General features: G+C 32.3%; 1 long non-coding RNA gene across 1 annotated transcript; it reads right to left on the reverse strand.

Annotated features, from left to right (window-relative positions):
* Nucleotides 1-1,390: 1,390 nt before the first annotated feature.
* LOC143076500 (uncharacterized) lies at nt 1,391-2,325 on the reverse strand. Its single transcript, XR_012978673.1, has 2 exons — nt 2,174-2,325; nt 1,391-1,661 (listed from the first exon to the last, which is right to left on the reverse strand). It is a non-coding gene; the product is annotated as an uncharacterized LOC143076500 (long non-coding RNA).
* Between the last annotated feature and the right edge of the window lie 11,292 nt (nt 2,326-13,617).

Genomic DNA, 13,617 nt, shown 5'->3' on the forward strand with positions numbered 1-13,617 from the left:
TATAGTCGAGAGACTGTAGCTTGGTCCCATGTTGTATATATATGCACATGTTTATGATGAGTATGATTTGCCACCAGCTGTTCTAGGGTTAAAGGGCAACACACGAAGAAACTATTTTATAGAGGATCTTCAGACTTAAGTTAGAGGTCTGAAGGTAATCATGAGGCACAGTAGTATCCAGGATCACATAGAATGTGTTAGGGGCGTCACTTGGCATTCGTCGTCCCCTATTCGTGCTTACATGTCATTTAGGTATCAAGTCATCACTTGGCATCACTAGGCATCCGTCTATCAATATTACTTAAGATGTCATTCTCCTCAAGGACGAAAAGAATAAATTACAGATTTACCACGAAATCATAACGCATACTTTTGACCCATGAAATTAAGATCAATGCTAATAAAACATACCAGACGGATAAGAACACCGAAAATTCATATTATACACTTACTATATTTTGAACTTTCTCTTATAATACCAGGGAAAGCGACCTAACTATTGATACTTAACATTGACCAGAAACCATAAAAAATGGGGTCAATGTAAGATAAACTCTGTCAGATCGACACCTTGCATTAATTCCATACACCAAACATAGTTGAACAACTGCTGAAAGTATTTAGGAAACAAACACAAAACGTTTACATTGACCAATGAACGGAAAATGAGGTCACGGTCAAACGAAATCTGCCCGGCAGACATGTACCCATTACAATCATTCCATACATCAAATTTAGTAGCCGACTTATTACTTGGAGTATATGACTTGAGAAAAAAAAAACTTCAACAAAAAATCAACAATGAAAATGATATCTAGATAAAAAAAAAATACGGAAAAAAATCTAACCTTGATCACTGATTATTTAAATGAGGTCAAGGTCAGGTGAACCCCTTACTAGGAGGCCGTATACCAAATATAGTGTTCCATCCTATTACTCATGTCAACAAAATGACAAAAAATCAAACAGTCGCTATATCAGGAAATGATGTGAGGACAATGAACATGCTAAAGACGGAAACTTCGTAAGATGACGCACATGTTTACAAGGTTTGAAGCATCGTCCAGGTCTTCTATCCCCTCAGGTATTAAGCTTTGTATAAATAGTTTTCGACACCACCAGATTGTAATCCCTCTTTCCTCAAGGCCAAGTAAAAAGGAAAGAGTAACCTACTATTTGAATCTGTTGGTGTGTTGGTGTTGTTGTTCTGTTGTCTCATTTGCCTGTAGAATACTATCTGGTGCCCTCTAGATGCCATTTGGTTCTATGTGTCGTTTGGTTGCTGTATCACTGATGTATACCCCACATCTACTTTTTTCAACACAATTTTCCTTTGCCAAGTTCCGATGGGTTTCATTCCAAAATTCAAGAATACTACCAACTTTAAACAACCAAAATCTGTATATATATAATAAAGAAAATGCATCTTGTAAACCATCCGTAGATCAAAACGGATAATGTAAGTTAGTCCATAATTTGTGATTTTGTCGCCAATATGGAGTTATGTGATTGAGCGATGTTATGAAGACAGCGTATTTCTGACTACAAACGTTTATGGCGAAATTCATCCATATGGATAAGGTACTAACTATAGCTGTTCCTTTGGTCCAACGCGCCTTCGTGGAACAGGTATACAATACAAGAATACTAAGGAAAATGCTCTGAAAAGAAAAAAACAACAACTATTACATGAACTTTTCTGTCATTTAGTTAAAGTTTATATATATTTATCATTTATTCATATTCAAACAATACATACAAAGTCGGTTCTACTGATAGATAAAAAAAATATTTTACCCGGTCATGTGTCCATTCGTAAATCCTATGTAATTAAAAATAATCAACTTGTGTGTTGTAAAATTAATTGAAAAATTACAATTTTGCATACAGCGTCTTAGCACAAGCAGCTTTTTCGCTTCGAATGCTTAGTAATGCCAGAGACAAACTTGTGTATTATACTCTGATTTTAAATCATAGTAGTTCTGATAATGTTGTTTGCAACGTAAATGGAGTACCCACTTTTCAACATAAGAATAATAAGTCTAAAACTTATGAGTAATATTTTTCGCAATATTTTGCGTATTTCACAGTAATCTAGCTCAACTTCCTTTAGATCTTGTTGGTTTTCTTTTATAAAGCGGTTTTGAAAGTTGATCAAAAATGTAATAATTACTTGAATGTTGAAAACAGCTATATAATCCAGATAAGTTAATTTCGTTATGTTTTCTTTCCCACAATTTCCCGAATTTCACAGTATCCCCAGTCCATAAATTCCACATTGACACATTGCTGTTTGCCTGCGTCGAATCCATAATCACTTTAATAAATGACAAATAATACTAAAGCTTACTTTTATACTAGTACAGGTAAATACGTTTGAAGTACGTTTTGCTGAGTCAGCAAACATACACATAACGATTTAAACGTATATCTATCGTTCTTATCAAAATCTGGTATATACATAACTGATGTAATACAATACTTTATTATTTTTTATATTTTATCTGGGACTAATACATATCTATCGGTCTCAGATTTAGTGCACAGAGCATGCTGGTTTAGAATACTAGAAATTAGAGCTTTATGATTTTTGTTTTCAACTTAATTATGATTGAGCAAAAAATTTTGGTACAACTCTGGATATGCGCAACGAATATTTTTCTTTTCAGCGTAACATTGAATTGTTATTTTTTTTTCTTGTTTTTTTCTTTCTAGAAAAATTGAAAGACTACCAGTCCACATACTGCTTAGTATATCATAAATTCCAATGCTTATTTTATTCGTTTTGCCCCGTTAAAATAAGCATTTAAAGATAAACTATAGATACCAAAAGTATATTAAAACTCATAAGAGGGGGAAAAAACTGACAATGCCAAAACACAAATTAAGATGGGACAAAAGACAAATAGTATAAAAAAAAACACAACATAAGAAACTGAAGACTAAACAACACTAACCCAGCAAAAAAAGGGGGCAATAGCAGGCGCTCTAGAAGGGTAGGCATATCCTGCTCCACTCGTGGCACTCGTCGTGTTGTTCACTGACGATGTAAGTACAAAACCTGTGATAAGTCGTATTCGGTAGGTCACAGCAGAAAAAAATAACGGGATTATGGTTATGACATTTGGAACATACCCGTCCTCATCTATAAATGAATAAAAGGACGCATTACATTTACTCAATCATGTACTCACAACCTCCGTGTTTAAAGACTACTAGAACACACCCGCGAGATCTCGGGCATTCAGAGCGTAGTTTAAAGTATGTAAAGTGTTGTTGGAAGAATTTTGTAAACTATTGAATGACTGGAGAATTTCAGCAAAAGTATCATAAGTCATAGGTTATTGGGGTCAGGAAAATGCTTTTTTTTTTATCCCTCCTCCTTTATTTCCAATATTTCCATTTTTTTGTTTTCTATCAATTTCAATATGAACATACATTTAGTATGTTATGAACATTCAAGTAAGGAGCCTGTAATTCAGTGGTTGTTGTTTGTTTATGTGTTACATATTTGTTTTTTGTTCATTTTTTTGTACATAAATAAGGCCGCTAGTTTTCTGGTTTGAATGTTTTACATTGTCAGTTCGGGGCCTTTTAAAGCTGAGTATGCGGTATGGGTTGTTGAAGGTCGTACGGTAACCTATAATTGTTAATATCTGTGTCATATTGGTCTCTTGTGGAGAGTTGTCTCAACATGGCAATCATACCACATCTTTTTTTGTAATCAATGAATTTTGTAAAAGATTTAATGACTGGAGAATTTCAGAAAAGGTATCAAAAGTTCACATGAATATTTTTTGCGCTTATCTGTATATTATGAACATTCATTACTATATAAATATAGTGTATTTACTTTCAATTCTAAGTTTACTAATCGATCCATAGTGGTCATTGATATAGTATACAGACCCTCTCTATTTAATAAACTCTGTGACTGCCGTGGATAGTAAACTTGAAAATGATAGCAGATAGAATTCTGAAAATACACTTTATTCTTTGTATATGTATGTTCAAAGTATACAGAAAAAAGTATACAGAAAAACGCAAACCGGAAGTCTAATCAGACTTAAAATTTCGTCCAATGACGGGACAATATCCGGATGCCTTTTTTCTCGTTTTTCTCCAAAAATAACTCAATCTGAATAATCATATGAATGGATGACAAATGGCACTATGCACTGTACCTATAGGACACAGAGCCGTGTTGATCAAATAATTGTGGAAAGAAGAGAAGCGACACCCAAAATGAGGTCTTCTCGTTTAATAGTATAGATTAATACATTTGAGAGTAGGCACCTAGACCACTCGGTCACAGAGGCCCCCATCTTAATTGCATGAGACATATATATTAATAATAGCAAGGAAAACTATATCGCAATGACTTACTTTGCGAGATATTTGGGTGTAAATTTGGCCTGTTCGATGTAAAACCTATTTTTTTTGTGTTTCAATACTTCGCCGAATAAAAATAAAAACATGATACAATAATATTTTACCCAAGTTAAAGCGGTACTAATTTTATATAAAGGTTGTTTCCGAGTTGACGGCAAAATAAAATAAAATTGGTCAGAATTAATGCAATTAGAATGAAATTCAAAACAGTGTGGCTGTGGCCATTGATTGACACATTAAATTCATCCATTGACTGGGACAATTTACGTGAACGTTTGTCTGTAACGACCACTGTTCACGACGTACCTACGATAGACATTTAAACTGTGGGGTCACCAAAGGTTTCTTAACGCCTTTAATTATAAAATAACTCGAAAAATTAATCAGGAATAACCCTTATGGAAATATAAGCCCTCTGGCACATAGTTGCGGCAGCAGTATGGCTATGCTGCGGCTTTGTTGCTGCAAACTGTTGCGGCTTCGATGCAGCGATAGCATATTTCGTATGCAAATTAGTTTTCTGGCACCATAATTGTGGCTATATTCTGGCACCGTTGCGGCAATATTCTGGCATCATGTTGCGGCACTGATGCGGCTATAGCGTAATTCGTATGCAAGTTAGTTTTCTGGCATTATGATTGTGGCGCTGTTGCGGCGCTAATACGGCTATATTCTTGCATCATTTTAGTGACAAAACATGCGAATAGGCCGTGTTTTGTATAAAATGTATTGTGCGATCAAAAACAAGTTGTCAATGCATATATATGACATGCATTCATGCATTATAAATTTGTATGCACAGGCACATAAAATAAATGTATCTGCATAAAAAAAAATGAAAATTTTTAATGTGCCCTAAGTTTAGCAAATAATATTGTGTTATTTACCAAACTACAAGTATGCAATTAAACTGCTGCAAAAAAAAACCAACACAAACTTCACCGATACATGTATAGTGAGGCCCCTCATGGGGGGGTCCTAGTAATCACATAATCACCATTTTTTTGCCAATATAATCACATAATCATTAAATATTTGCTTATCTTTAGTAATCAAATAATCATAAACTAAAAATACAGTCCTAGGTAATCAAATAATCATGAAATATTTGGCTTAATAATCAAATAATCATTAAAAAAACGGCCAAGTAATCACATAATCAAAAACCCCATGAGGGCCCTCTATAGTGAACTCAGATGAGGCCATGTTATTGAAATACACAATGCAAGATTGATCTTTTCTATACATGCAATTACTTGATATGAGTTTACTTACAAGTCTTCAAATCTTCCAAAAAAACCAGCAAGAATACCAAATTCTTCAATACAATTATAATCACAAGCAACATGGTGGATTTCTAACACACAAGTACAGGGAATAGCTAAAAACGCAGGAAATGACATCATCAAATTTTCTGGCTATATTGTGGTGCTCATTAATTTTGAAAGGAAATAGTGTCGCAATGATGCCAGAACAATGCCGCTAGCAGCATCATCCGGCACTACTCCGGCAACAATCCTCTGGCAACCTGATTAGGTTGCAGCTTTAAAGCCGCAACGCTGCGGCAATGCTGCAGCAACATTTTAATTTTCATAAGGGTAACCTTTATGTTTTGATTTATATAATTGATATAAATCAAAACATCGTGTTATTTCTGATTAATTTTTCGAATTACTTTATTAAGGTGTTGAGAACCTTTGGTGACCCCATAGTTTAAGTGTCTTTAAAAAGTACATAGTGAGCAGTGGTCGTTACATACAAACGTTCACATAAATTGTCCCAGTCAATGGATGAATTTAATTTGTCAATCAATGGCCACAGCCACACTGTTTTGAATTTCATTCTATCAGTCACAGAAAGACACATACAGCTTAAGTGCTATTTATTACAAATGCATTCATGTCTTCTCATTAAATAAGTCTAGACATCCTTTATATTTCAAAATTATCAATTATTGAATTATTGTAACTAAAACGAACAAGCACACAAACTACATTTCTTATATTCTCAACTGAAAAAAATACCAATTGTTATTTTGAAATAAGCAGCAGACATTCTTAGAGAAAGTCCATTGTATTTACTCGTGGGTGTTCGGGGTATATTTTCTTTTTTTATGGGAGGAAAGGGGAGACATTCATTTTCAACTGTTTCTTGGTTTGTTTTATTTTATTTTCACTATTGTACGCAATTATTTCCTATATTTTATTGGGAATAATATTTATTATCATTCTTTCTTAGGGAAAAATCACCCTCCCCTAGTTCAATTAAAAAATCCTCCTACTTTCCTCCCCAGTCTTCTCCTAAACAGGTAAGTGCAGCTGTAAATGATGCATCGTTAATTGTCGATTTTAGACTTCTTTTATTTGGATAAACGTTTTAGTTTATTATAAGTCGAATATGATAGTTTGAGTCCAATCGGTGAACAAGAATTTGAAAAGTAAGTGCCCGTTCAACCTACCAGTAATATGTCAGCTTACTGTCAGCAGGTTCATTTACCTATCAATAACTTATATACGGACTGTAACTGTGGTTATTTAACTTGACATCAGTATTTTGTTAGCTTACTGTTCACATAATGTGTTATTTGAATCACTGTTAACTTTAGAGTTAACTGTTAAAAGGTTATTTGACCTAAATGTAGCCATGGTGTTATTTGACCAGTCAACAACTTGCAATCTTAATGTTACCATAGAGTTATTAGACTTGTCAGTAACTTGTAAAATAAGTGTTAACATGATGTTATTTGACCAACTAGTAAATAGTAAGCTATCTGTTAACATTATTGGTTACTTAGTTACTTATGTCTAACTGTTTTGTGGTAATGTGTTGTAACTTTTAAGTAAACTTTTAAAAAAATTATATTTGACCCATCAGTAACTTGTTATCTAAAGGTTAGGCCAATTAAAATTAATTGATAGATTTTCATCCCCGCCCGCCCCTCTGAAATCTTCCCGCCCCGATTTTTTTTATTTTTGAAAAATTACGATTTCCGGATTTTGTTCATTTCCGTTACCGGTAACCCTCGATAATTTCGTTTCATGTAAAACTTCCTGTTTCAAATTTCGGTTTTCGTATTTCTTAGAGTATTCTTACTGAATGATTAAATCGATATATTCTGCTAATCTATCATGACAACATCATCTACCGAGAATAGAGATTATTTACGAGAAGGGCGTGAAATATACGGGTTACGAGTAATACGCTGTGTCCAATAACGCAAATCGCCGTATGTCACAAATGACACAAATGTTTGTGAGTAAAACATTGAATTTATTTTATTTATACAATGACTTTGTGTCAAGAAATTTGGACTGTGAATGAAATCCAAAAGCGTAAGAATCGTGGAACACATTTGACTGGAAAAATGAAATTGACACAAGCATGAACTTTTTAGATTGGTGACCGTATATTGAGTTCAGAAAATCGACAAACATATGCATTTTTAATTTATTAATTTATAGCAACTAAGCAAGCTCTTAGATTTAGATTTAGCCATGCCTTTCGTTTTTTGTATAAAAAAAACAGTAAACATCCTCTGTCCCAATACCCACGATAGAGTCATTAAAAAACTTTATGTTCTACATTGTAATTATCTTTGCATCTTGCCTATTTAGGACCAACCCTATTATTTCAACACTGTTTGAGTTTTAATTTTATTCTGTACTTGTTGTACTCGTGTTGCATACCAATGCATTTGCTTCATTTTATTAGGACAACAAAACATTGCTTAGAAAGCAAAATACAGTTGATGTCGGTAGTCCAACTGAAGAGAGCGCTATTTCTCCACATTTCTGCTGTTTACTATAAAATAGGTTTCTAAAGTGGCAATTACATGTAGAACAGTGGTTGCCAATCAGAGATATAGATTTACGAATTTGAAAAAAGTAGCAGCAGCATATGGAGTATATGTGTCTCAATTGAAACGTTACTCTAGAGCTAGCTCAAAGTACGTTGATTGTGTTGAACGAGGAATACTGCTTTCTGAAAAGTTGCTAAGACAGGGCTATGAATCAATCAAATTAAGGTCATCACTCAAGCAATTTTATGGTCGCCATCATGAGCTGATTGGCCATTATGACAAACATATATCAGTGATATTCTTCCTCAGTCATAACCACCTTCCATCATTACCGAACTGAACCAAGAAATAACATGACGGGTGCCGTATACGGTGCAGGAAATGCTTACCCTTCCTGAGCACCTGATTTCACTCCTGGTTTTTAATGGAGTTCGTGTTGTTTCCTACTTATTATTTGTAACTGTTGGTGTAAATGTCTTTTGGTTTTATGAGTCTTTGGTTACTCCTTGGTTTTGATTATTATTGTCTTATACACGATTCCTTATGGATGTATTTAGATGATATAAGCTTATTATTACACTTGCATATATGAATAACACGTGACAAGAAGGTTTCATATGAAATAAAATTTAAAAAATAAAATCCTCCCACCCGCCCCATTTTTTTCAAAAATTTGGATGAAAATCTACTAATTAATTTTAGTTGGCCTTACAATGTGTTATTCAACTCATCTAACTGTTATCTTTAAGTTATTTGACTCATCAGCAGTCTTGCAATCAACTGTTGGCATTATGTTATTTAATCCATCGGTAACTTCTAAACTGGCTATTAAAATGATGTTATTTGGTCCAAACAGTAAATTGTAAACATGTTTTTAGCCTTAGTAACTTATACCAATGTTTGGTAAGCGTTCATATGATGTAGTTTTACTCACCAGTAAATTTTAATTTAACTGTTAACATGTTATTTGACACATCAGTAACTTGAAAAATCTTTGTTATTTGTCTCGTCAGTATCTTGTAAATCAAGTGTTAACATGTGATTGAACCCATATACTATATACTAACTGTAAACATTTCATTTGACACGTCAGTAACTTGTTATCCACGTGTTACTATGGTATTATTTGACTTGTCAGTAACTTGGAAGCCAAATGTTAAAATGATGTTACTCAAGCCACTGTTAAACTTGTAAGCTTTCGGTTATATTTTAATCTACCCAAAAGTAATCTGTAACCCTTAACATATAGAATTGATAAGCTTAAGTTTTATGCAATATATCAATAGTTTAGGTACCTGAACATATGTTCACAGTTCACTGTTAATACCAACTTGGTGCATTCTGTAACTACTGGTTTGCTTTTATAATGTACATGTAGTTTAATCCAAGAATTGCCCATTCATATGTAGTCTTCTTAAGAGATAACTTTTATCAATGTGTAATTTAACTTTTACTAAATTACTCGATAACAAATAGTTTAAAATTGGTGTACCTGTTTTTATGATTGTTTTTAAAACATGTTGTCATTAGTATTTTTCAGACAGAAGATAGACCCAGGTGCAACAATGTAACTTAACTTGTTATAAACCTGTACATATATATTCTTCTTGTATTAGTAATTAACTCTTGTTATATTAATCACATTTAAGTCGAAATTCTGGATAACTTGAAAAGAGTGTTTGGCGCTTCAACAGTTATAAGTATACATATTTACTCCTTATATCTTGAATTTATTGCTCGATTCAAATTAATTTTTGGATCCCTAGTGATTTGACATAGAGTTGACTGTATTATAATTCACATACTTGCACTGTGTGACTGGATCACTTGCTTCATCTTGATTTTAATAACCTCAATAAGCAAAGCTTTGAGTGGCATGCTGTTTTATATTCTTCATTTGCTAACTTTTGTTTATTTATTAGTTGAAATTGTGCTTTGAATCTGCCCTCAGTTAATGTGAGTATTCTTAGAATATTATTTTGATCATTACATACATGTATCTGATAATTCAAGCTTTTCTCAAATAATTTTGATAGTTGTAACACCACTGTCCCAGGTTATGAGGGAATTGAGCATTCACATCCATGTTTAACTGAGAGCCATATTCTTTAAGTGAACTATGCAAACTATGTAAGCTATGTAGGTACATTGTATGTTCAAGATTAAGTGGGAATGTAAACTGTCTCCTGACCCTGACAACATGAAGGCTTCTTTGCTATGACAGATAAACCAGGGCAATTAATACTTGTATATTAGTCTAGACCAGTTGGATACTTAGAATCCATTAACTCCATAAATGGTTTTATTTAGCTGTTAGAACACCCAGCAATCTAGACCATTTGATTTGGGAGTCTCCTTTAGTAGTTTTGTAAGAAAGAAATAACACCTAATAAGTTATTCACCAACGTTAGCTGGTTTATTGTATCACTTAGTGTATATAAATCTTATATAACAATCAATGTACATAATAAACAATTGATATTTACACATTTCTTAAGTACAAAAATCTTCAATTAACTTTACAGTTATGACAAAAAAATATTAAATTAACTATACAGTTATGACAAAAAATGTTAAATTAATTATACAGTTATGACAAAAAATGTTAAATTAACTTTACAATAATGACAAAATGTTCTATTTATTAACATGACATGCATACTTTTCTATCTACCAAATGAGTAATGTGTCTATCACTAATATGTTATCTGAAACAAAATAGATTGATTTCATTTTGGATTTTGGATTTTGAACTTGAACTCAAATTTAAACACTTGGATTGTCTGTTTTTCTATATCTAATATGGGACCTATGTATCATGACTTGTCTTATAAAGCTATTTCACCCCTATGCCAAATTAAGTTATTGATAAAATCAAACATGATATAAACTGCACCAGAAAAGAGGATCAAGTTATAATAGGTACCTGTTTGATGTGCCAATATCATTACTTAATAAAAGAGTTTTTTACAAGTATTTAACAAGACACTATTTAGCTTTATCGTCACAATCTTACTTATTTCATTTTTGGCAAGAAATTTACAAGTATACCTATTTTTCCTTCTCCCTAAGCAATAAACAGGCTATAAAATCTGTATGAAAATGTGTAAAAGGAATGAAAATTGTGACAAGGAATGAATCAAATGAGAATGTTTTTTCAACTTCTTACAAGACGAGTAATTCATCTTTTCAGAATCTAAAGGACTGTGGGTAATCTCATTGTTCGTACACCAAAATGAAAATAACGTTACGTCATTCTTTGAATTTCCATTGATATACAACATTTTAAACCAATCACAATGTTTTGGTGTACGCTTTTGTGCTTATTTTTTTTAGCACAGTTATCAGATAAACTACTGGGTACATGAAACTTCTATAAGTACATGCTCAAAAGATACAACAATAACTTTTTAAGTAGATGTTGGTTTGTAGGATTTCTAACTGGTATATTTTATGTTTATTTGTTCTTATATGTTTGACAGCTGCTAGTTAATCATGACAAAAGCTAAATTGTCATTCTCTGGAGTATAAACTGTGACAACATTTTTAAGGGTGATCACACCTGATGCTGTGCAAAAGAAACATATTTTTTTTGCTTATCATTTAGAAAAAAATAATGTTGCCTGTAACTTGTCTTAAATCATTTGTGAAACAGATTCTTGCATAATGTGTGATATATTTCTCAAACTTTGATATCTACACTTTCATTCATTCAAAAATATTTATATAACAAATGAAGTGTGTTATTTAAAGCATTAAGCAAATTTCCCTTGAAGAGCCTCATGCATGCTGTGAAAATGTTATTACTCACTTACTCTCTTATTCCATACAACTTAACAAATAGATATAGGAAGATGTGGTGTGAGTGCCAATGAGACAACTCTCCATACAAATAACAATTTAAAAAGTAAACCATTATAGGTTAAAGTACGGCCTTCAACACGGAGCCTTAGCTCACACCGAACAACAAGCTATAAAGGGCCCCAAAATTACTAGTGTAAAACCATTCAAACGGGAAAACCAACGGTCTAATCTATATAAACAAAACGAGAAACGAGAAACATACATTAAATCAGAACATTTTTCTTAAATATTAACAAAACAGCATCTGAGAAGAGTTGTTGTGTTTAATAATTGATAGTAGGTTTTAAAAGAAGACAACATTTCCTCATAATGGAAATCTGCATTAAAATGGTACGAAACTACACCAAAAAGCTTAAATTTTAACCAAAAACATAACACTAGGCCTATAGATTGTATGAAATCTTAGTCTAGCGTAAAAAAAAAGAAAGCATATATCATCTGAATTCAACTGTTTTCTGTCATAAGGAGAATTTGATAGGAAGCTTGCATTTCAGTGTAGCAAGACCCTCAGCTTTGTAAAGGAAATGAACTCATCTTTGGAAAAACAAGTTCTTACTTCTAGGCAGTATACCATTTAGAATAAAATATAATGAACATCATGCAAAATAATCATTCTAAAATTTGTACCCAAGTACAATCTTTGACAAAATAATAATTTCCTCATTTAAAAGACAATGAATCTACTACTTCAGCTTAGTTTTCTCAAATACAACAACCATCTCTACATGTTGTATTTATTGTGCACGTGATAGACAGCTGATATGAACTGTATAAAAAGAGAATTTGTTAAAGTGTGGTAAAGCTATAGAAAGGAAGAAAAAATATCATGTTTCTAGGATTGTGCCAAATATTATATTATACCTTTTTCAAAAGTTACAGAAGTTACCAATAAACATTATTGGATGACATATTCTCTTTTTTCCCAAATATAAACTGCACATGTGAAAACAGACAAATCCTTAAAACAACAAATCTGCTTTACACGTAAATATTCAAAGCAATAAATAAATATATTAAGAACAAATGCAATTTATATCTAATTTTCTGAAAATAATACAAAATCTAACATACAAACATTTGTAAATTGTCGACAGTGAGGAAATATCAGTAAGTAATGTCTACTAAAAATATCAAGTAACTGTATTGTATATAACACAATAAACCAGAAAGCCCCCCCTCTTTTCCCCTCCCTTATAAAATGTTCAAACAAACAAACAAATCCCAGAATTTTGTTAATTATTACATACATGTATATGTAAGCTATTTTAACACATTTGTTTGTCTATTATCACTGTGCCTTTTATTTTATTGACATAAAAACACAAATTTCAAGTTACTAGAATTAAGTTTTGTAACTAGAACTGTAAGTACATACAGATTTAAATTTCACAATTTTCAGAAAGTCAAAGCAGTATTGGTCCCTCTGAGATGAAAATAATTGATGAAAAAGGAAGAATAAAATACAATAATTCAAATATACAAAAAATGTTTACGACTGCATACTTTACAAATCCAGGTTATATCTTATAATCTTCCTTTAATATTACGTTTTTCTTTATACA

The sequence above is a fragment of the Mytilus galloprovincialis genome, chromosome 1 (assembly GCF_965363235.1).
Source record: "Mytilus galloprovincialis chromosome 1, xbMytGall1.hap1.1, whole genome shotgun sequence".
Classification (NCBI taxonomy): Eukaryota; Metazoa; Mollusca; class Bivalvia; order Mytilida; family Mytilidae; genus Mytilus; species Mytilus galloprovincialis.